This window comes from Protopterus annectens, chromosome 4.part0 (assembly GCF_019279795.1).
Source record: "Protopterus annectens isolate FY-2018-M chromosome 4.part0, PAN1.0, whole genome shotgun sequence".
Classification (NCBI taxonomy): Eukaryota; Metazoa; Chordata; order Ceratodontiformes; family Protopteridae; genus Protopterus; species Protopterus annectens.
This window is the reverse complement of record NC_056733.1, coordinates 1,076,598,446-1,076,625,136: the sequence shown is the minus strand read 5'-3', so window position 1 is coordinate 1,076,625,136 and position 26,691 is coordinate 1,076,598,446. Positions and strand designations below refer to the sequence as shown.

The 26,691-nt window shown below is 39.5% G+C and overlaps 1 protein-coding gene across 1 annotated transcript in view; it reads right to left on the bottom strand.

Annotated features, from left to right (window-relative positions):
* LOC122800395 (rod cGMP-specific 3',5'-cyclic phosphodiesterase subunit beta-like) overlaps nucleotides 1–26,691 on the bottom strand; it is a 1,051,627-nt gene that overhangs the window by 886,974 nt on the left and 137,962 nt on the right. The gene's annotated exons all lie outside the window — the stretch shown is intronic.

The window sequence follows — 26,691 nt, the reverse complement described above, 5'->3', positions numbered from 1 at the left end:
CTTCTCTGCTACTCTCCCATCAGGTCAACAACCTTTCCGATACACCCTCTATATAGACTACAGACCACAATACTTAAACTAAAAACAACCCCACAACCTAACATAACCCTACCACCATACCTATTATCCACAGAACACAAACAAAAAACTTCCCTTATAAGCAAGCATATACAGAAATTGATAAAACTAATAATCTCATTCATATTCAACCTAGCACTCAGTGGAGACATCCATCCCAATCCTGGCCCCTCAATCACCAAGCCCTCCCCTCATAATCAGACTAAAAACCACAACTTCTCCCAAATCACAGCCAATAGAAAGCCAACCAACCTCCTTTTGATAAGCCTAAATATTAGAAGTATATGTAACAAGGTGCATGAATTCCATGCCACCATAGACTTCTACTCCCGTGATGTAGTGAGCCTTACAGAAACATGGTTAAAACCACACATTGCTAATGAGCAAATCCTCCCTACCAGTTGCAATATACTAAGAGTAGACCGACTAAACAAAAAAGAAGGTGGTATAGCTATAATATTTAAGCAGCATCTAGACATCCAGATCTTAAAGTTAGCAGCTCCCCAAATAGGTAAGGAAGAAATATTATATACCAACCTTAAAATAAACCAAACTAAAACCCTAAACATAATAGTTTGCTACTTCCCACCTGGCCAAAACATCCCTCCACATGAAAACCTCCTCAGCTGGACTACCAACTACCTACCCCAAGAAACTTTAATTCTAGGAGACTTCAACACTGACTGGTAATCCTGTTCTAGCAACCACCCAACACATCATGCAAACTTTCATGGCTTCACCCAACTAGTCCAGTCACCTACTAGGATAAATAAAAACAACAAACACACTACCCTTGATTGGATACTAGTCAATAAGAGCCCCCAGTCATATGTAGCAGGCTGCCTATCTGACAGCCTCAGTGATCACTCCCCAACCTTCCTACTAAGAACACCTTTATAAAGCGAAACCCATCATCTACAGTCAAATACACAAAAAAAAACAAACTTCAACCCTCTCTCATTCAGCTCATCCCTAAAAGACTGTAACTGGCAACCTCTAAAATACCTCAAACTAGATGACGCAGTTGACTGCTTCAATAAAACATTCCTAAGCATCCTTAATTACCACATCCCCATAAGACGTTCCCGAACTAGAGCCCATCCACCCCCATGGCTACAAAAAAACAGTAAGTCTGAAATGAAAAACAGGGATAAAGCCTGGGAAAACTGGCACAAAACCAAAAACCCCTCTACTAGGCAAAAAGTCCTATAACTATGCAATAGAACCAAAAAGCTTATAAAACAGGACAACATCCAGTACTACCAGTCTGCCCTTACCTCCTCCCAGCATAACCCCAAAAAATTCTTGTCCTCAATAAACTCCATCCCCCACCCAGGTAAAATAAGTACACCCACTCCTAACTTAACTCACTCCTCCGAAAATATTGCAACCTCTTTCAACAATCACTTCACACAAACTGTACTATCACTAGCTAGACAACACAACCCCCCCATAAACCCACACCATCAACTACAACTAAAAATCTCGCCACTAGCTTCTCTTTCTCCCCTGTTCATACCTCCAAAATAAAACAACTATTAACTAAACTTAACACCACCAGTTTAGCAGCAGACAACCTCCCAAGTGAATACCTTCATCTTGCAGCTGACGCTCTAGCCTACACCTTATCACTCTTGATTAACAGATCTCTGTCAGAAAGTTATGTTCCCACACTATGGAAATTCTCACACATAATTCTCCTACACAAAGGACGCCCCTCCACAGATCTAACCAGTTACCACCCCATAGCTATTCTCTGTCCACTCTCCAAAATGATAGAGAGATGCATTCATTCTCAAGTCTCAGATCACCTCCTTGCTAACAACCTCCTCTCCAACACACAACACAGTTTCTGACCTAACCATAGCACCACCACCACCTTACTTTCTTTCTCTAACACTATCCTACAAAATAAAAATGCAGGTTATCTCTCCTCAGCTACCTTCCTAGACCTCTCTAAAGCTTTCGACATGATCCCACACAAACAACTCATCTCTCTTCTCAATAACCTATCCTTCTCTCAACCAGTCATCAACTGGTTTCAAAGTTACCTATCGGACCGCCAACAAACAGTTGTTTGGCAGGATGACCTATCCCCCCAACTACCAGTCTCCATAGGGGTTCCCCAAGGGTCCATCCTGGGACCCCTACTCTTCTCTATTTTCACCAATAATCTAGCCTCAGCCACAACAATGGCACACTCATAGGTTCATACGTTCATAGGTTGGTACTGGGCTATCTGCCCGAAGGCATATATTAGCCCAGCCACGTTGTGCGGTATTCACCACCCCTTTAGTAGTTCCCTAGACCCTTGTACTAGCAGCTAGTACCCTTGGCCCCTATCTAGTAGTGCTGTACAATATGCATACAATATGCAGATGACTCAACCATCATCTGCACAGCCCACTCCCTACCCAAACTGCAAAAAGTCACACAGGAAGCATTTTCCTCTCTTGAAACTTGGTTATCTAATGCCCAACTAATACTCAACGCAAACAAAACAAAATTACTAAATCTTCCAACCCAGCAAACTTACCCTAGACAGCTCTCACTTTAACATCACAGCAAAAGACAACACCACCATCCATCCTGCAGAACACACCAAATTACTAGGAGTAGAAATAGACAATAAACTGAACTTTGACATTCACATTTCCATGACCATTTAAAAAGTGCACAAAAACTAGGAGAATTATATAGAAATCAGCAGCTACTTACCAAACCAGCTAAAATTTTGGTAGCAAATTCTCATCTTATCTCTACCCTACTCTACGCCTATCCAGTATTTACTAACCTTAGACAATGCGACCTAAATAAGCTCAAAACCTACTACAACAAAATCGCCAAATTTGCCACAGGGGCTTCCTACCATACTCACCACTGTCTCTCACTAGCAGAACTGGGCTGGCTAGAGCTCCCCCACCTCCTTCAATGGTACCAACTCGCACTCACCCACAAACTAATAAACCAACCACTAAAAGTCCCATCTCTCCAGAATCTACTCCAACCTTACATAACCACGAGACCACTAAGATCCAGCCACAAAACCCTCCTACAGGTACCAGCAGCCAATAACTCTGCTGGAGAAGCATTATTCTCCTGCACTATAGCCAAACTCTGGAACCCCCTCCCATCCTCAATTACATGTGTAACTTCTTGCACCCACTTCAAATCCTTACTAAAAGCACACTTAAAAAGTTGCCAGATATGCCCTTGCAACCCCCCCTCCTCTAATACCACTCCACCCACCCACTACCCCTGTCAGCCCCCTATCAACAACCTACTCTTAGCAAGCTTGGCTACTCATGTTCCCAGCTACCTACCACATAGTACTAATTTTTTGTAGCAACAACTGCTAATGGCTGTTATGTACCTCAAAAACAGATTGTATCAGTTGTTCACTGATGAATCTCAACTACATTTGTAACCATGTTTAGTATATGTCACCATATTTTAAAATTGTACAATGTTCTACAGCTGTTTTACATCCGTTTTATTCTTGTCTTACATCCTCAGCTGGACTAATGTCGATGCTATGCTTTTTAACTGTATAATGTAAGTAATACTTAATGTGGAGCTTTTCTCCATGGGCCTCCACTGAAAACAGACCTGTGTCCAGTCAACAAATGTAAATAAATAAAATAAATAAAAAATATTTACGTTATCCATTATTTATGCAGCACCACACCTGTAATCCCTGGTTATTTGAATACATTTTCTTAATAGATCTGTTAGTAAAGTATTACTCAACTTTTTGCCCTTCCAGTTCAGGTTGACACTGTTTTTAGTATTAATAAACTATTAGTAAAGTTGCCCAAAGAAGGACCTCTTATAGGTTGGTAGGTTCACATAGGTTACTATGCTAATGGTCCTAGAGCCCTTACAAGCATAGCCATATTTATCCTGAGTTGCCCCAATTGTTGGTGGATAGGTAAGTGATGTTTGTAGAGGTAAGGGTCTATGGTAGTTAACACTGACTTCCTCTGTTCAGGAGGGGCATGGGTGAAATCCCAGGAGTGAATTTGCAGTCACTCATCCATTAATCTAGGTCATGTTTGAAGAGGGTTGGGTAGGGGCTTTGCTTCACATGAACTGGAAGCTTATTCCAGAGAGGTGGCAGTCTCTTGGAGATGTATCTATCTCTCCAGCATTACCTGTTCATGTAAGATTCCTGGAGTGAGTGATCCTTGTGCTTATAGCATTTCCATCAGGGTCAGGTCAGAGACTGCCCTGTAAGCCAGGCACAAGTCAACCCTTACCAACCTATAGGAGACAGAATACAATGACAGAGCTTTCAGTCTTTTCAAGTAAGACTTGTTTTGTGTACCCTGTAATTTCTTGGTGAGAAACGTCTAAGGTCTATCCTATTGTTGCAGGTGTCTGGTAAGATACATGCAAAAGGGAGCATTATACTCAATTATTGGCCTGATTAGGGCTGAGTATAATGGAAATCATAACATCCTGAGATCTGGATGTGATGCCTTTACTTATAAGATATGCTACATAGAAGGATTTTCTTACTACTGTGGATACGAGATAGTCAAAATTCAGATTGCTATCAACCTGAGTACCCAGATCATTTACCACTGGGTCTTCTCTTAGGGGGGATGCTGTCTTTATGTAATTAGCATGGATGTCAGCTTTCCCAAAGGGAATACTTTTTTTTTTTTTTTGCATTTAGCGGCTCTGGTACCAGTCATTTGTATGTATTAAGCCTGCCTGTAGCACATTAACATCACTGGGGACTCAATGATTTCTCCCAGTTTGCAATTGTCAGTAAACGTGGTCAGTCACAGGCCATCCAAGTTTATCTGAACTTCTGAAAAATAAATTCCAAATATTAAGGGGCCCAGGACAGAACCCCATGGTGCACCACTGGTGACTGGTCTTTTTCTAGATGTGAAATCACCCACTTATAGTTTCATAGGCTGGTACTAGGCTATTGGCCCTAGGGCCTAAACAAGCCTAGCCATAACAATTCCCTGGCTATTTCTTCCCACACTATTTACTTCTTTGACAATATGTGTCTTGTCGGTGAGCCAGTTGGCTACCCACTGGTAATGTAACGGATAATTCCCATTTGAGAGGGTTTCTCTATAATTCCTGAGTGGGGGAGGGTTGTGTCAAATGTGTTGGCTAGGTCAAGACAGGTTGTATGCACTCTCTTTCCCTCGTCCAGGGCCTTGGTGACTTTCTAAAAGAAGTCAACCATGTTTAACAGGCATGATCTACCTTTAATGAATCTGAACTGGGTTGGGTCCAGAGTTTGGAGATTACCTATATCCTTGTTAATAAGGGCCATAATGATTCTTTCCCTGGCCTTGAGATGAGGCTAGTCAAACTTATGGGCCTATAATTGCCAGGATTGCTTGATGGTCCCCATTTGTGCAGATGGATTACTATTGCTGTCCTCTATTCTGACAGGACATAGCCAGCTTGCAGGCTGTGGTTAAACCGGGATCCAAGTGGGTCACTAGGTCATGTTTTAAGTTGTTTAAAAGGCAATCTAGGATGTTGGCTGGTCCCACTGATGCTGTGTTCTTCGCTTTGGAGAGCACCAAGATGACCTGCTCTCTTGAGATAATAGGCTGAAGAATGGTGGCAGGTATACTTTGGGGGATGACTAGAGGGGACAACGGGGTGATGTTTGCTCCAAATCTGTCAGCTAGCAATAGGCACTGGAAGCTGTTGAAGGCTGGGGGGGGGGGGGTGAGAGGGGCACTTAGTTTTAAAAAAATTGCCCTTTTTAGTTCACTATTTACTACCACAGCACAGGTTCACTTGGAGGACATTTTAAGCTTAGCCAGTTTCCCTTTTGGTGCTTGAATTAACATTTCCTGATTGGTCTTACCTACCCCATGGCTGATAATTGTATAGTAGTCCTAGTGAGAATAACTGTGATCATACCATAGATAATTTGAGGGGACCCACATAAGGAATGCAGCATTTAAGAGCTGCCTCTATCCATTAGTGGCACGAGGGGCAATCCTGGAGTACATTTTCTATTACCCATCCTTAGATCCAAATTGCATTTGAATATGGACAGGGATGAGCCTTGATTTACTTGAAAGGATAGTCTGTTCGGGAACATTGGTAGCCTCTGTGATATATATATCTATCTCTCCACAAAATTCAGTTTAGATGCCTGGACTGAGTATTTATGAGGGTCTCATAAACAAATGTAAACATGATTTATAAAACAGGTGAGGCAACACAAATAGCAGGCAAACCAACAATTTTATTCGAAAGTGAACGCTTTTGCAGTAATCACTACTGCTTCATCAGATATTTAAACACACTAAAGACCTCCTTCTTGTATACTAAAACCTGTTATGTGATTAATTAATAAAACACTAACTCTTAAAGACATATATAGCATTACTACAATTAGATAGAAATAAATAACAGAGAACAAAATTATATAAACAGCTATACATATCTCTAATACACTCATACACAAAAGATGAAATACCATAAAAACTGTGTCAAGACTTCTATAAAATAGAACATACAACTGCATATAATTATAAAACATTTGTGCCCTTGTACCTATATAATTCATTCATTTCCTAAATCTTCTCATTTTAAGTAGAAGTTGAATAGGTACTACATCTTTAAGGCCCTTCCCCATATTAGCCCTCAATTTAATGATCTATTTCATTTCCATTGCTTCTGTCCTGTTTCTTATATCACCCATTCTGATACTTGATGTATTTTTACTAATGATAAGAAATGAAAACTTGTGTAAAGGTCCCATCTTGGAAGTATGCTTAGCTAAAGTGTTAGCTGATATATTATTCTGTATATCATAAATATGTTCTCTTATTCTGAACCTAAACATTCTGTCTGTCTTACCTACGTAAAATGCACTACATAGCTGACATACAGCCACATACACTATAAGTTCAGAATTACAGAGAGATTGTAGATCCTTGCCCCAAATTTCAGTTTAAAAATATGAGTAATATGAACAAGATGTCATGCTATCCTGATAAGAATAGAACACATGCTTAACAATGGAACAGCCAGTTAATTTAACTTCCGTGTGCTTGTGTTTAAACCTACGTTAGCGTGCGATGGACGCATGGGTCCTCCTTAAAGAAAAATGCCACAATGGAGTTTTTTCTGGTATATATGTTGCTTCATTAATTTAATTTAATTTATTTATTCTATTTTACATTTGTTTACTGGGGAGGTCTGACTGGACAGAACTGTCCATTTTCAGTGAAGGCCCGGCGAGAAGAGCTCCAGACAATTTAAAATTTTTCCCTAAGAGGCAAGTCTTGCAGCTGTAAAAGTGGGGAGGCGCTCCCTCCCCCTTGCTGTTTGGTTCCGGTGCCCTTGAAGCTAGCAGATTGGCTATTACATCCAGTTGAGTATGGGTGGTACCATCCACAACCAGTCCAGTGCATACCTGGGTATTCCTTTTTAGATTATGGATGTAGTTAAACAATGCCTTGTGATTATTCTTAGCTTGGGAGGCTATTTTGACTTCATAATTAGCTTTGGAGGCCTTGACAATATCTCTGATGTGTTTGTTTAAGCTAGAGAGGAATTTCTTCCTTTGCTAAGCCATTAGTTTCTTTCTCTTGTTGCATAGTCTGTTTATACTAGAGTTCCACCAGGGTGGCTTGTTTTTTTCGGCAAGACCTGGTGTTAATCTGCTCAGGTTCAGCTGATTCTATACAACTGCTTAAGTGGTAATACAGGGAATTGGTGTGCACCTCTGCATAGGAGTTAGTTATTTGCATTCTAGGGGATTTTGAAGCTTCTTATACAATCAATTAGTAGGAAGTAGTTTGTCTTTGAAAAATTCAAGTGTTTTTGAGCTTGATGAGGTATCTGGTTTTATAAATACATCAAATGAGACTAATTTATGGTCTGATCTTGCGAGGGAGGTAACGTCACACAGTGGGGGGATGCAATGCTCTCCCAAGTAAGTGAGTACTATGTCCAGGGCATTTGAGCTTCTTGTGAGTGGGCTGACTTGTTGTTCCAGAACATTTGTGTTGACAAAGTCCAAGAACCTCTGAGCCAGCATGTTTGTGTTTGTGTACGTTTTCCAATTGATGGTGGGATAATTAAAATTACCCATGAGTAAGGTGTTGGGCTGTATGACAAGTGACTCCAGTAAGTCCATGTATGTGGTAACCAAACCAGAAGTTTGGAAAAAGCAGTCGCCTACCATGAAGTGGAAGTGTATGTGGTAATGCTTTTCCTTTTTTATAGTGGGAGACCTATAGCTAGCTATAATGTGACAGGGGCTTTTGCCTATAGTTAACTGGACATGGAGTAGCTCAGGAGAGTTGTATTGTTTGACCAGTCTAGAAGTGTACTTATCCTTAATGAAGATGGATACACCTCATCCTTTGATTCTTTCATGCTCAGTTTGTTGTCTGAATGTATGGAAGGCATTGTAGCCCTACACAGCCAGGGTTCTTCCCATGCCTTTGAACCATGTCTCGGTGACTGCACAGATGTTAGCATCTTCCAAAGTGAGGAGTGCTTCCAGTGAATTCAGCTTCTTGTTTAGACTCTTAGCATTAAGCTGCAGTACCCTGAGTTTATCTGGAGAGGATTTTGTTATGTTCGGAGTTGGGTTATTTTGACACTGCCTAAAAAAGCACAATAGGGGTGGCTAATGCCTTTACCAGTATCCAAAAGCCTAGAAGAGACGGGTGCAGACCATCTCTGGCAAAGCAGCATGGCCTATCGACCATGTCTTCCCAGGCTGACAGATAGTGGATCCCTTTGAACTGGCTTACAAACTTGTTAGCTTTAAAATTAAAATAAACATGCATGGTAATAGCCTTCAGTGTATCTATTTTAATATCATGTGTTTTATATTGTCATATGCAATCATCCCTACATTTTCCACACATAAAAAGATAAATCAAAGGCACAAATGACAATATAAACTACTGCATTTGTTTTGCAGTTACAGAAACTGTTGTCATTGTACATTCTGATAATTTTTGGATGCACTTATGTGTTTTTGAAGAAAACAAAAAAGGAGCGTAACACCATAGACATAAAACTGGAACTTTAATACAACAAAAACCAGAACAGGATAAGCGCTTTCGGATCTGAGGAAGGCACATGCCTTTTTTGTTTTCTTTCAATTTGTGTACTAGAGCGTTCCTTGGTGGTGGTACTGGATTTTGGCAGTTTTCTTCTGTGTTTTTGATACAAATATAACTACAACTACAACAATTAAAATCTTTAATGGTTCCAGCTGCATTCATAACTGTAGGTTAGGTTTCATAGAACAAATTCCACTGTATGTAGCATACGCTCAAACCAGAATTGACAATGCAGACAGGCAGAGGATAGTATTGATTTATAGTCCCATGTTGTGCTCCAGTGTATTTAGGCAACTGTTCAGTAGAAGATACATGCAAATAACTGATAATAACATACAAATTAAATGAGGTAGTAAAATGTGGTCCTAATGAATTAAAATGTATGTGAGGTGGGTACAGCTGTACTTCATAGATGTCTGTAGAGTGAATTTCACAGCTGTGTACCTGACTACAAAAGGGCAAAGCGCACCAAAAATTTCATCATTACACATAACAAGAATTCTCAGTCACAACAGCCATCTTGCTTCAGCATACCATGACTTTTATTGCCACCAGATCCTGCCATCCTATGTAGTCATAAACATTACCTACAGAAGTTGGCTTCACAATGTTACTGATCAGGAGAATGTGGATAGCTTTAGAGTCATCTGGGAGATTGTATAGGTGTTGGTTGTGGGTTTCCCATACACAGAAATGTGAGGAATGTGTTATCTTCCCATTCTTGTGGTGACCATGGTATGCATTCCTTTTTCCATACTGGCTGCCTTGGCCTTTAAGAAACCAAATAAGGACACATTTGGATATTTCACAGATCTCTAGAATACTGAAAAAGTTCCACTATATAATGTTTCTAGATATGGAGCAGCGTATATGGTTTCATTGCAGACCAGAGGAGACACCAACTACTGTGCATGCCTTTTATGCCATTGCATGAATAAAAAACAAAGCACTTGGAGCCTCCAATACTATGAACTACGACTTTATTAGACAGAAACAAATACAAATAAATGCTTAACTTGTTCACCGCGTTTTTCGTCAGCCATGTAACTTCTTCAGCAAAAAACACAGCATACATCACTCCCCCTTATTATACATATAATCACCCAAGCTAATCCAGTCACATTAACCATTCTTTGATCTATGACAGTTATTAGTATGACTTCATATAAATATATATTTTAAAGTAGATCAAATCTCTGTTATCCTTTTGAGAAAATGTTTTTTGTACATATGTTCTTTAAGTAAAACAGCTTCCTTTGTGACTGCTTTTATTAACAATTAAGGCAAAGTGAATGGTTAATGTGATTGGATTAACTTGAGTGATTATATGTATAATAAGGGGGAGTGATGTATGCTGTGTTTTTTCCTGAAGAAGTTACGTGGTTGACAAAAAATGCGGTGAACAAGTTAAGCGTTTATTTGTATTTGTTTCTGTCTAATAAAGTCATAGTTCGTAGTATTGGAGGCTCCAAGTGCTTCATTTTTTATTCATTGGGGAAGTTATACTTGAGGCTCTTTTTTCTCACTTTTATCTTTGTTCTATGACACTGCCCACTTTAGTGACTTACTGGGTGCTATAGATTACACTCATGTATCAATGAAATTCTCACCTGACCTACCATTACAGAGCTTTATGAACAGGAATAGCTACCATTACATGAACTGCCTTATAGTATGTGATGTGCATTATTGAATCATAACTATCATGTACAGCAGCTGTCATTGCCTGAGATGGATGGTTATGTGGCTGTTACTTGTAGGTGCTCAGTCACATATCACCCAGGCAGCTCACATTATTTGTCTGTATGGCACACATTACAGTTATATCACCATCTCCTGCATGCAGAAATTCCATTGTGCTATCTAGTTGGTAAGTGTAGGGCTGTGCTAATGTGAGACTATATGGCTATATATTTAGTGCATCTGTAGGTAATAACCACATGCACATGGTGAGTTACAGGTGGTGCTGGATCTCCCCCCCCCAAGCCCTGCCGTATGACACCCATACAAAATCTACAGAGTATGAAAGAATTCCAGTATATAACATCAAACAAGCACAGCCCCACAACTTCATAGTATGGGTATTTAGCCTACTCATACCACACTTCCACTGCCTCAGCATGTCTGGGAGTCAATCCAGTATGATCCTTTCACATGCTACAAGATGTTCCCAGTATGTTGCATCCCTGCAACTATTCCCAGCAGGCCCAGAGTCAGGTGTGGCTGGTCCCTGTACACGTATAGACAGCAGATAAAGCATATCAATGGTATTGTCTGGCAGTGTGACTGACGAGTGACAACTGACAGCCACATAAGCAGTGCCATGCAGACAGTGACTAGTGGAACACCCAGCACTGCAGGTAAAGCAGCAGAGTCTGGTCCAGATGTACAGGCTCGGTGAAGCACATAGTGACAGTACAATGTGACAATGTGATACTGATGAAACATGATGCACGTAATGTACGCATCAGGCTGCACTCGGTAGTGCATGGTTGAGCCAAACTGTGTATCACACAGGAAGGAGGAAAGGCTAGGCCACAGTCATCATCAAGTGCACAGGTTGCTGTGGTCATAATAACATATTGCTGTGTACACATTCTCTGTGTAGGGGGCAGTATCACAGGCATCTAAAATGGGGTCTTGAGGTGCTGTATATTCTGATCATATACTGTCTCTTCCCTTGGGGGTGGGGTGGCACCATTACATTACCATACCTGATGTGAAGGCAGGGGGCCTGTAGAGACATGCATTCTGTATCATACCCAGCTTTTTTGTGGAATTTGTTAAGAGTGCTACTATGTGAGTGATCTGTGGACACTACTCCACTTCTGACAGTGACATTGACCGACTGCAGGACCATGACCAGAATAAGGCCTTCTCATGAGGCATCCTGCCAATGGAAGATGAAGTAGTAGTAGTTGCTTATGATGTGAGATGGCAGAGTGGAGGACACATTCCGATGCAGGTAAGGGCCTGCTTTCCTCAAAATGGCTCCCCCTACATAGCTGCCAGTGTGGGCTCTCACCCAGATTTTGATAATAATGCTGATAGATGCAGTGATGGTGACACTGCAATCTTCCCTACTGAAGTGCTGTGTGCCACTAAAGACATTAGGAGATGCAATGTTAATTTGTCCCTGGCATTTATGTCCTTATGGTTGCCATGCAGCACAGACATTAGGCCCATGTTTGACTGAGTTTCAGCAGTCTGTGCCTGGATGACATGCAGGATGCATCTGTTGACTGATTTTGTGGCCCACATTTTTTGGGCAACCTGAGACATGTAATGGTGTTGAGCCACACTGTGAGTCAACACAGTGGTGGATGTATCCACTTCATTTGTAGTGTGCAAATCTGCTGCCACAGAGTGTGTGTCACTAGTTGAAGGAGCCATGTGAGATCCCTACCTCATTAGGAATGGTAAGTACTTATGCTGTACAACCTCATGGTTTTGTGTGGTTGAGCCCATGCTTTCAGCCTTTGTTCCGATAGGAATCTTGTGTCAAATGGAGATACACAGCACCACTGTTTTATCAGACTCTGAGTTGGGTATTTGCATCCTGTCATGTTCAGCTCCACTACAGCACCCACCATCAGACTGTTACACTCCAGCATCTGCAAGTATCACTGCAGCTGTGCTCTTCCCTGTGAATACTCAATAGATGACATGCTGGAGTGAGCATGTCTATCTTTGTATGCATGCTAATGTTGTCCGTGCAAGATGTGCCATATGAACCAGCCTAACTGTCCACCATCCTGACATTGCTAGATAGGTGATATACCTAAAATGAGACATGGCAGCTGTTGCTGTGGTTAGTCTGCAGTGTTAACGAGCAGTGCATCATCCACGAAGACACGTGGTGGTAAGTCAGTGCCTACTCCTCCAAAGATAATCCTATAATCTGTGTCCCCATGTAGGGATGCCAAAAACTGCTCTACTTCTGTCAGCCTTTGGCTCCAAATTGCCCACCCATGGCTAAATGGTCTACTTCAATGACAATTGCCTTTGCCTTGGCATGATGTAGTATGCTGTTAACATACTTATGACAATGCTATAATGTGTGATTGTGTACTCCCATGGCATTTATGTCATGGACCACTGGCACTCTTGGTAACCTAACAGATGGTAAGTACCTCCTCATCTACTCCCAACAGGTGCTATCAGTGTTTCCTAAGTTCACATAGCATGGCATAATTTTGGGCAGGGCTGAAATCGTCCAGCCTCAGCTCCTTACCTTATAATCCAGATATGCAGACACCTATAAACACATGGTATATAGCTATTAAGACTGCAAGGTTTTGAGACTGGTAAACTGATAGCTACAGACAAAGAAGTAACCTACACTGAACATGCAATAATCAAAGTGACTGTTATGGGGGCATATGATAAGACAGCTCCAGGTTCAGGCATGGGAATACAAGTCATAATTGCCAACAGGTACAGAATGCACATATATCCCTACGGCTGGCAGTTGGGGTCTGTTGGTAACTGCTAGTGATATGGCTCTACTATAGTACAGTGTGAAAGAAAAACATGGAAGTAAACACATTACTGCTGTGCTTATCACACTCAGCACATACACTGCACAGGACATGACAATTGAGTAACATAGAAAGCCATCCACAAGGACATGTTACCCTAAAATTGTGGGTAATTCTTTTGCCAGTGCCTTCTAAAACATGAGACACAAGATGCACACATTCACATTCCAGTTACCAGGCTTTAATACTATTAATTATGGTGGAAGTGTGTACATCCTTAGAAACATAGAGAAAACACTGCTTGCCACACACCTATAGAGTACTGTGTGCCTCTTCAGAAGTTTTACAGATCCAAATAATGTTGCTATTCCTTATAGTACCTCTGCCTACATATACAGCTTAGCATCCCACATTTGTATGAAATAAGTTAGATCTTAGTAGTGTGCCTCCTGATATGCACATGTTCATTTTAATGTGTGTGTGGTACATAGGCATATTAGGGGGTCTACTATGAGTGCTCATGTGGTAAGTCAGTGCCTAAATGTCATGTTTAATCATAGCTTCACCTCAGGTTCCATGCCCACTGAGTGGCGCACAGCTAAAGTTATCCCACTTCACAAGGGGGGGGGGGGTTCCACCTTGGATCCTGGAAACTACCGCCCCATCAGTCTGATGAGCCTGATCTGCAAGGCCATGGAACGTATTATCATGGAACTTATAAACAAAGACATTGGCAACCGTCAAACACTGGACCCCACCCAGTTTGGGTTCGTAAAGGGCCAATCTTGTCTCCTGAACCTGACTGACTTCTTCAAACTAGTCTCTAGAGCTGTGGATAAGGGTAAGGTGGTCCACACAGCCTATTTGGACCTCGCCAAGGCTTTTGACACCATTCCCCACTCTGGAATCATAGATAGACTTACTAAGCTGGGCATTAATCCCTACGTCACTCGATGGGTTGCCAACTGGCTTACTGACAGAACCCACACTGTAAAAGTAGCCGACTCCAAATCCAGCTCCAGACAAGTGACAAGTGGAGTACCTCAGGGTTCAGTCTTGGGACCGCTCTTGTTTGGCATCTACTTCTCTGAAGTACAGGCCAACACTAAGGGACTCTGGCTAACAAAGTTCACAGATGACTGCAAACTGGGAGACATTATTGAATCCCCAAATGATGTGGATACTCTACAAAAGGGCCTTACAGAAACAGATGCTTAGTGCCAGAGCCATGGGCTCAAGCTCAATGCCAAGAAATGTATAATTATCCCCTTTGGGAAAAAAACATGTACCCGTGAATTAACACATAGGTGGCAGTACACTAAACACTGAAAGTGTGACAAGAGACTTAGGGACACAGGTGGACAGTGGTCACTCCTTCGATAAACACATCGCCACAACAGTCAGAAAATCCTTCTATGTGGCACACCTCATCACTAAGGGCTTTTCATCCAGAAAAAAGGAGGTCATTGTCCCACTATACTCATCCCTCATTAGACCCATTATAGAATACAATTCCCTGTTTGGTATGTACCTCTCAAGACATCTGCGACAACTGGAAAGGCCACAGAAATACCTCACTAAAAGAATCACAGGCCTAAAGCAGATGCCCTACACTGACCACCTTAAAAAACTCCAGCTATACTCTGTCACATATCGTCTACTCAGAGGTGATCTCTGCTTAACATACAAGGCCATGTCAAACCCAGAGCTGCTGGACATGCTACATTTAAAGAAATCCTAATCCCTCAGAGACACACACTCCAGGTATCTAAACCTTGTCATCACAATGAACAAAACATGCTGGAGGGATAGGTTCCTGACCCAGAGACTCCTCAGACTCTGGAATAGACTGCCCATACATGTCAACCAGAGTACCTCTTTGGCCCTCTTCAAAAGGAACCTCGATGATTGGATGGGAGATAGGAAATTCACCCCAGGGATCACGTCAGTTGCCCTGCTAGACAGGTGTCCAGGGAAGTAAATACTGTGGGAAGAAATAGCCAGTGAATTGTTATGGATAGGCTTGTATAGGCCCTAGGGCTGATAGCCTAGTACCAACCTATGAACCTATGAACCTATAATAGATTGAGAGCGACTTGCCCACTGACACTTACTCTAATTCCCAAGTGCCATAACTCCCAGCAGCCTGATGCTAGTAAATTATCCATTCCTCCCACCACTCAACCTTACTTGACTAAATAAATCTACCAGCACAGTAACTCTAACCGTAAAAACTCCTACCAGGTCACTGAAACTGGCACTAACAAATCTCTGATTACTCCCTAAACATAAATCTCTACTGTCTTCTTCCTAAAACTAAATCTTCTTTTATTCTCTGACACTTAAACAACACTCTTGCTCTATAACCTAAGCTTGTTTTCCTAAATCTAAAGTTCCCATTTGCTTCTTAACTCTAAACGCCTTTCCCACTCAATAAGCCTGCTACACCATGTGAAAGTGAATTCACACTACTTGTTATGTCCCCATGTATACCTTTGCTATATTCAGCTTACATATCATAACATGTGCAGGGGTCATACACTTACCTGTTACATGTCATGCAGATAATGAGAAATATGCATTATATATATGAATTGTATATATACACTGTATATATGGATTGTATATTTGCATTGTATATATGCATTGTATATATGGATTGTATATATGCATTGTAAATATGGATTGTATATATGCATTGTATATATGCATTGTATAATTATCATAATTCTCTGATGGGCCTTTTTTTCTTTCAATACAAGCAAATGTCATACATACCACAATACCTCCAAGAGGAAGTACGAGGAAAGATATGGCCAGCCACAGTTAGTGCCCCACACAAAGGCTGATATGTTTTATTTAATTGTAATGTCAGGACAGATTAATGTATGACTGCCCTCCTGTTTTGAATTTTCACTGCAGTTTGAGACATCAGATTTGCTATCTAGGCATCTCCAATATTTCCCAGCTCTGTCAAGGTTGTGGGCGAGGTTCACAAGGTCATACCCTGCCAAAGAGGGTTTTAACTCCCAACCAGCAAGTAGCCCACCCACATTGCTTGAGGTAGCACAGACGTAGCTGGAGCAGGTATTGACAGATGGAGTGGAGCAAGCAATGGGCAGTTATATGGCCCATGTGGAGCTTCCTGGAGTAAATAGCAGATTTTAACAAATAGCTTTCCCAATAGTCAGGTGATCAGGGAAGAGTATCGTGCATTCCACCAGCTTCCTGATCCATTACATGGTAATGAATCAATGTAAAGTCCTTCTGAGCTGGAACTACAATGATCAGACAATTGTTCATACTCTGCCCTATCCCCAACCATATTTCCTCCCATCCTTCATGTCCCTCCACACTCCCTGTGTATTGTTCATTTCTTTCTGTCACTATTTGTCTACCCTTTGCCTATTTCTGTTGCCCCTTGCTGTTGTGTACACTTGCATCCATTTGTCTGTGTAGTTTTGTGTTTCTCTTGCTCCCTCTGTGCACTACCTCCTCCCCCTTTCCTCTCCCTCGTCTTTCTTCTTCACCCTTTCCTATCTTTTTATCTCTCTACAAAAAGGGGGCCTAATCCTTGAAAAAAATCCTCCTTTGCAGTCTGCAGTGCATATTGCCATCATGCTGAGGGGCTCATTAACATTGTCTCTGGCTGTTGCCGTTTGCCATTTAACAATACAGTCCTTGCTCAGACGTTCAGCGCATACCTGAGAATCCTGTTCTTTGTTCCATAATATATCAATTTCAACAATTTCAGCAACATAGAACTTTGATGAACAATACCATTCTCCATTCTGCTTTTACCAGGCAAGATTAAATTAAAACAAATAGTAGTAAAAACTTACTTTAACATATAACAAGAGAATAGTATGCATTTATTTGATAAAAAAAAAAAAAACAAACAAAAAAAAAATGCAGAAGATTAGTTTGTAAAATGTAACACTTAAAATAAAGAAAGAAAACATCCCTCCTCTACTACTTTCTTCTTCTGTACCATCTCTTCCTCTGATCTGAGGTTCCTTGTACATACGTGTTTCTCTTTTTTTTTACTCCTGCACTAGTTTCTTCCTCAGATCTGAGACCCCCTGCACATACACAATTTCTCCTTCTAGCCACTAATCTAATAATGCCATATTATTTCCAAATGATTACCTATAACCTTAATTCCCTTACTGCATGCCTCTTGGATTTATTATCATTGTTTTTCCTTTTACAACCTTATTATTATATTTTTGTATATAGCTATGTTTAATTCCATGGAGTACATTATTTTTTTTTCTTATCCATTGTATTCATGGCATTGTTTTGCTCTGTATTATTGTAAACTTGTCTCTATTTGTATGTCTGTTTAGGGCTTTTGCGCTCGAGTCTACACTGAAAAAGGATAAATTCTTACCCAGCTGGACCAACCTGGTTAACAAATGCAAAATAAATAAATAAATAAACAAATGACTGTTAACATTTGTTTTTAAAATATTCATTGAAATGTATGGATTTGACATCATTTGACTGTTTCAATGATGTTGAGATTTGCTCAGTGAGTATCAGTTTGTGGTTGCTATGATTTTTTTCATTTAATTTTATCCAAGAGAAATAGTCTTATAGTTAAAAGACAAAACCAAGAAAACAGGATTTGGTTGTGATTTACAATGCAAGCAAACACCAACATAACCAGTAAAGAAAAGCTTTGTTGACATTTATTTAACTTTTTCTTGACCAGGGAGAATTGAGGGATTATACCTAATGATGTGGGCTGTTTTTTGCTCTGATGGGACCTTTTGCATCCACCTGCGCTGCCTCTAATTCAGATGTAACTGTTCCCAGTTTGACATCTTACCTGAAGAATGGTACCTTGGGAGGACAGCACCCCCACTTGTTCTGCACTTTAATGTCAGTACTGGAAAATGAATCCAAGTATGTGCTGTGGGGATAGAACTCATAGTCTTCTGATCTTCCAGCAACATTTTTAAGTTGATGACATGGAGTAGAGGGGGAGTTTTTAAAACAGGTAAGAATATGAGAGAGCACAGCAATGCTGAAAATATTACATTAGGGTGGGTCAACAGTTACGTACGAGTAGTTTGCCAAAAAAATCTAACTACACTAGGAGGAGTAAGTATCATTTCTACACATCAAATCAAACTTCAGTGTTTTGTTTTTATATCCACTAGTTTGTTAATTCCTACTCTATTTTGGACATATATTAACTGCATCTTTTGCATCGTGTACTGTTCTACTATTTTTGGCAGTTGTGTTTGCATTATGCAGCTATTTTCTCTAGTAAATTGCACTCCAGTATTATCTGCAGTACCCATGTCTGCACTGTACAGCTATTTTCTCTAGTAAATAACTGTCTTCCATTATTTGTCATACCCATACCTGCATTGTACAGCTATTATCTCTAGTATAAGTAACTGCCATTACACCTCTACTCCTTACCACACCTTACAGCTACATTACACCTATATGAAAACTCTCTACCTTCTCCACCCCAACTATACTTACTAACAACTTTTAAACTGCCATTCCATCCTTCTCTCCTATCACTACCTATATTATATCTTATATTATACTCCCTCTCTCAATCTACACTATCTCCTATCATTTACCTCCCTATGGCCAAAATGTATAAGACTAGTTATACAAACCTACTACTCATAACAACTTTCTAGCTTCACTAACCATTCTCTGTTCTTTAACCATCTACGAACACTACTCACTTAGTGAAGTTCACCTGCCCCACCAACAAACACAATCAATTTCTCAAATAATCTCCCACATCCACATTAACATAACCTCTATTTCCATCTATATACTTCCAAAGTACCATAGATCCAACCATATCATCTATTTCCAAGATAAAAAAACCTAAATAGCTATTTTAAATTCCTAAAGACTATACAAAGACCTCAGCAACACCCTCTACTAGATGGTGACATTCATCAAAACCCTGGCCCTACAAATAAAATTACCAGGGGCCCCCAGAACCAAACTTCTAATTCCCATACCCCAACAAAACCCTCTAACTCCCTCCTGATAGCCCGTCTCAACATCCATAGTATAAACAATAAATTAACCCACCTTCATGCACTCTTAGATATACACTCATTTGACATCCTCTGTATTACAGAAACTTGGCTAAAGCCTACTACTCAGGACCAGGAAATCACCCCTCCAGGAGAAAACATTCTGAGATGTGATTGGAAAACCAAAAAGGGTGGGGGAGTAGCCATCTTCTTTAAAGCTGAACTTCATGTTACAACTTTCAATACACACCTACCCTCAAATACTAATGCTGAAATCCTTACTGTCAAACTTCAAATCAACAATTGTAAATCTATATACATTTTTTGTTCCTACCTTCCCCCTGGAAATAATATTAGTACCCTTGAAAGTATCCTCAGTTGCCTCTCCATTCATCTACTTCAGGTTACCATAGTATTAGGTGATTTTAATATAGACTGGACTACCTGCAGCTCCCCTAATCCTACCACCCACATAAATCTTTATGGATTTTCTCAAATTATAACCACCCCCCACTAGAATCCATAAGTCTAAGCAGTAAAGAAAGCACCCTAGACTGGATCCTTATAAATAGCCACCATGACACATACAGACCAGGTACCCTTCCAGACAACATTAGTGACCACTGTCTAACCTATATAATTAAACAAAAACCCCATAGTTTCACTCCATATCTCCTCAAAACCTCTCGCTCAAAAAAAACACTTTAATCCAGAAAACTTCCAAGATAAACTTAAGGCATGTGATTGGTCACCTCTATATCATCTTCAGCTGGATGAATCAGTATCTTACTTCAATACAAAATTCCTACAAATCCTTGACTACCATGCCCCCTCTCGCTCAACCCCATATTAGGACCAAAGTCGCTCCATGGCTCTCTAAAGTAACTAGGCAAAAGATCATCCTATATAATAAAATATGGGCCAAATGGAGAGCATCTAAGAACTCAGCTGATCACTATTTCAAACAATTAAGAAACTCTACCAAAAAGGAAATTCTACTCGACAAAAAGAACTACTACCTTCACCTACAACAGACCCACCAGAAACAACCACAAAAATTCTGGTCAGGCATTAACAAATTACTTCAGCCAGAGCATGCTAAAACTCCCACCCCATCAAGTATTACTCAGAATAACTCTAAACAAATTGATGATGCCTTCAACAACTACTTCACCGAAGCTATTCAAAATCTAGCAAATATACTACCTCCTGTTAGCTCTAGCCTGTCAGATAGCAGAAATAGCTCAGCTCTTTCTTTTTACCTACAACCAGTACCAACATCACTCATCTACTCCCTCCTTCAAAAACTCAAACCATGCACCCCCCCCCAGCTGACCATCTACCAGCTGAATACCTACAAATAGCATCTAAAGTCATTGCCTATCCTATATTCATCCTCATAAACAAAACAATCTCAGAAAGAATAGTTCCCTCCATTTGGAAAGTCTCACACATTATCCCTCTGCATAAGGGTGGCTCTTCTTCCAAGATTTCTAACTATCGACCAATAGCCTTACTCTCCATTAGCTAAAATAATGCAAAAATGTATCCACCAACAGCTACTCTTCCACCTTCTCTCTCATAATTTACTTGCTAACTGTCAGCATGGTTTTAGACATTGCCACAGTACTACCACTGCCTTGCTATCCTTTTCTGACTGCATAAACAAAAATTGCAATAATAACTCTCTCTCCTCTGCACTATTTACTGACCTGTCAAAAGCCTTTGACATGGTCAACCATCATCTATTTATTGACATACAGCCTATCACTTGATACCCAGGCTATACTCTGGTTTAAATCCTATTTAGATAACAGACAACAAGCTGTCCTCTGGGATAATAATTTATCTACACCCCCCCTGTTAATATTGGAGTACCAAGAAGAATAGCAGCCCCCAAAGCACAGGACCTGGATTCCAATAATAAAAGTATTAATAACCAATTGGTTAAACCCAACTTTATTGCACAAAATAATAAAATAATAAAATAATAAAAGTTAAGCGCTTTCTCTCGGTCAGTACTGAGCTTTCTCAGAACAAATAGCAAATAACCATCAAGTCAGTCATTAAATACTCGTTAATAATCACATGGCTCTTCTTCTCAAATCACTATTTAAAGTGGTACAATGTGTAAATGGTGAATAAATAACAACATAGTATAAAGTCCATAAATAATTAATAGTAAAAACCTAAATACTAATAAATTGTTTAACAATGTATAACCTATTAAACCAATAACGTGTATAAATCCACCTATTAAAACAGTCCTATAGTTCAGATGGTCACAAATCATACTAACAAGTAACATCACCCTTCCTACCTTAAAAAGGTTAAAAACTGTTGTGCAGACTAGGTGGTATAGTAAAAAAATGCACCCCGTCCTGCAAATGCCAGAACACCCTTGAACAAATAGTATCCATGTTTAGTAAAAAAACATTAGATCACCATAATTAATAATCAGTAATAAATATAATATCAATAAATAAAATATAATAAAATATAATAAGTTGAAATAAATTATAATAAATTCATAAACGGGCCGCTCTTAATTTCAATACACTACTGATGTTACTATTATCATTCAAACCAGGAGCCCTCCCTGCATCCAGTTTCAACTGCCAAAGCAGCTCTCAGTACTCCAACCTAGCTTCCCAATTACCCCCTCTAAGATCTGGGGTCACTTGTTCCAACACAACAAATTTTAATTCCATGTTATTACAGGCCTGGGAATGTTTAAAAAAAGTGTTAGCATCTTTACCCTTGGTAACATCATATATATGCTCATACACTCTTTTTCTAAATTGTCTCTCCATTTTGCCAACATAGAAACTGTTATAAGTTGTACATATTCCTAAATAAACCACCCCTTTCATCCCACAGTTAAAATAATTGGTGGATTTAAACTTAAATCTTCTTGAGGGGATAAAATACTTCCAGGATTTTCAGTACCCAACGACGAGAGGGGGGAGGGGGGAGATATCAGAACAAGGGGTGGAATCGACCCCCAAATTAATTACACAAGACATGTTTATTGACTTGCTTGACACAGGTGATACGGGGAGTAAGCAATTAGTTTTTAGAAAAGGTAATTTTACCATTTTTAATTTTACTGAGCTGACACTTACTGATGAATACTTTGACCTTTTTTCTAAAGGGTTTCAATACGTTCCTGCTCGATCTGGGACAATTGCTAACACTCTAATTGATTTAAAACTATTCATTAGACAGCTTAATTTAAATATATTTTTTTAAAGGACAGACACATACTGGTTCTACTTTGACCAGGAAAAGTGCATTTAACCCCCCCGCCCACCCATCTCTTAAAGTTTTTGAAGAACTGGCTGAAAGAGACATAAGAGCATGTGAAAGGACTAACAGTTATGGTTACTCTGACAATGTTAGTGAAAAAGAAATGGAACTGATAGAGCTTTTAAACCAGGAGAAATGCAGAGTTATGAACCCAGATAAGGGTGGTGGGGTCATATTACACAGTGGATTATGATACACATTTATACAATCTGTTATAAGATTCGGACCAGTACGGATTAGTATCTCGTTACGAGATTAATATTGCATATGCCAAGATAAGTTACTATTTGTATGACCATCTGTTACAAGGCACTATTGACGAATGTTTGTACAATTATTTACACGTAGCGAAACCAAAAATTCCGGTGATTTTTGGAATTCCTAAGACTCACAAAGGTTTAGACCCAATTAAATTCAGACCTATAGTATCAGGGACAGGTAGCATTACTGAACCCCTAGCGAAAGATGTGGATTTCACTGTTAAGAACTTTGTAGCTTCTATTCCACACATCAAGGGCTCTTGGGACTTTTTGAAGAGCATAGACCAAGGAAAATTTGATATTGACACCTTAATGGTCACTATCGATATTACAGAATTTTTCCCTAGTATTCCACACTTGACTGGGCTTGAATGGTTTGGTGAGGTACTGGTGACCATACCCGGTATTGATAGGAACACTATTAATTTAATCCTTGAATTCATGGAAACAATTTTGGACAACAATTTTATTTATTTCAACAGTGAATTTTATTAACAAAAGAATGGAGTGGCAATGGAAGCCCCTTGTGCCCCACTTTATGCTAATTGTGTTTTATATTACTGGGAGCAGAAACATGTGCTAAAGACTAAATGGTCTGAATTTATTGTGCACTACACGAGATACCTGAATGACATTTGTCTTTTATGGAAAGGTACAAGGGAGAAGTTAGAGGAATTCCTAGTATACATTAACAATAGTACTGAATTCTTGAGTTTTACACACAATATTGACCAGCACCAGCTTAATTATTTAGATGTTGCATTATACAAAGACTATCAAAATCATTGTTTTCAATCTAAACTTTTTAGAAAAAGTACATTTTCAAATTCTTATTTGCATTTTGCAAGTGGACACCCTTTTTATCAGAAGAAAGGTATTGCAAAGGGCCAAATTATTAGGGCCTCGAGGATGACTAGTACCTATGAAAGTTTTTTAGAAGAGGTAGAGACTATTGGGGCATTATTCGAAGAAAAGGGATACCCTAGGAAACTCACTGACAACATGATAATGGAAGTTACAGAAAATAGAGAATTGAAATATTTTCCCCTGTTAGAGATGGGTGAAACGACCACTAACAACAATGTACTGCTGGAAACAGCCGAATTTAAAAACAATTTTATACATACCTTTTCCACTACTTCTCACAAAGTGGAACAGATTATTTTAAAACATTGACCAATTTTAACTTTACATGATGAAATTAGAAATTATATTCCAACCCTCCCACAATTTGTGAGGAAAAGAGATGTTAATTTGAAGGAGCTCCTGGAAAGGAGTTCTTTAACAAAACTGGGTACAGGTAGATTGAAAGTTGGTACATATAAGTGTGGAGCATGCCAGCAATGTAGTTTTATGATGAACCAGTATACGTTTTTTATCCCCTCAAGAAGATTTAAGTTTAAATCCACCAATTATTTTAACTGTGGGATGAAAGGGGTGGTTTATTTAGGAATATGTACAACTTGTAACAGTTTCTATGTTGGCAAAACAGAGAGACAATTTAGAAAAAGAGTGTATGAGCATATATATGATGTTACCAAGGGTAAAGATACTAACGCTTTTTTTAAACATTCCCAGGTCTGTAATAAAATGGAGTTAAAATTTATTGTGTTGGAAAAAGTGACCCCAGATCTTAGAGGGGGTAATTGGGAAGCTAGTTTGGAGTACTGAGAGCTGCTTTGGCAGTTGAAACTGGATGCAGGGAGGGCTCCTGGTTTGAATGATAATATTAACATCAGTAGTGTATTGAAATTAAGAGCGGCCCATTTATGACTTTATTATAATTTATTTCAACTTATTATATTTTATTTATTGATATTATATAGATTATTAATTATGGTGATCTAATGTTTTTTTACTAAACATGGATACTATTTGTTCAAGGGGTGCTCTTGCATTTGCAGGACGGGGTGCATTTTTTACTATATTACCTAGTCTGCACAACAGTTTTTAACCTTTTTAAGGTAGGAAGGGTGATGTTACTTGTTACTATGATTTGTGACCGTCCGAACTATAGGACTGTTTTAATAGGTGGTTTTATACACGTTATTGGTTTAATAGGTTATACATTGTTAAACAATTTATTAGTATTTAGGTTTTTACTATTAATTATTTATGGACTTTATACTATGTTGTTATTTATTCACCATTTACACATTGTACCACTTTAAATGGTGATTTGAGAAGAAGAGCCATGTGATTATTAACAACTATTTAATGACTGACTTGATGGTTATTTGCCATTTGTTCTGAAGAAACTCGGTACTGACCAAGAGAAAGCGCTTAACTTTTATCATTTTATTATTTTATTATTTTGTGAAATAAAGTTGGGTTTAACCAATTGGTTATTAATACCTTTATTATTGGAATCCAGGTCCTGTGTTTTGGGGGCTGCTATTCTTCTTGTTTTTTTTCCACATTGAACATTTTAATATTGGAGTGCTTCAAGGCTCTATATTAGGTCCCCTTCTCTTTTCTATCTTCATTAATGATCTTAAAGCTAACACTCCACAAGCCGCCTGCATACAATATGCAGATGATTCAGCTTTAATCTGTTCTGCCAATTCTATTTCCTCTCTCCAGACCCTCACTCAAACAGTATTTAATAATGTTGAAAATTAGTTTATGCGACATTGCCTCCTCCTGAACCCCCCAAAAAAAAACAAATTGTTGCTTTTCACTCCTACCCAAAAGTCTCCACAATGTCATTTCACAGTAAGCTCTAACAATGGAACTACCATATCCCCAGACACTACATCTCGACTCTTAGGTATCACAATAGACCACTACCTTAACTATGACGATCATATTAATACTACTATAAAGTCAGTAAACAGAAAACTAGGCTTCCTTTATAGAATCAAAACCTTCCTCACACCATTGGCCAAAACCACCATTGCCCAAACCCACCTTATCTCTACCCTGTTTTATGCCTCTGCCATTTATACCAAACTATCTAAAAACAACCTGCGCAAACTTGCAACCAGCTACAATAACATTGCCAGATTCGCCACAGGCGCCCCTTTTAGAACCCATCACTGTCAAAACCTTAAACAGCTGGGATGGCTAGAACTGTAGAACCAACTTCATTATCAACAACTTACTATCACCCAAAAGATTCTCTTCCACCCTATGAGTACCCCAATCCTCTCTAGTCTAATTACTCCATACAAGAATCTGGAAATACTATGCTCAGCTAATAAGCTACTAGTTTCCACTACTAAACGTAATAACAAGGCTGGAGACTCAATATTCTCTAACTCAGTGGGAAAAACCTGGAACCAACTTCCTAATGAACTCTCTCTCTATCTTCTACATTGATCTTCAAAAAGCATCTCAAGGAATACCTCATAGCACACTGGCTATGCCCCTGCTCTAACCCTAACATCCCATTCACACCTCATAGCACACTGGCTATGCCCCTGCTCTAACCCTAACATCTCATTCGCACCTCATA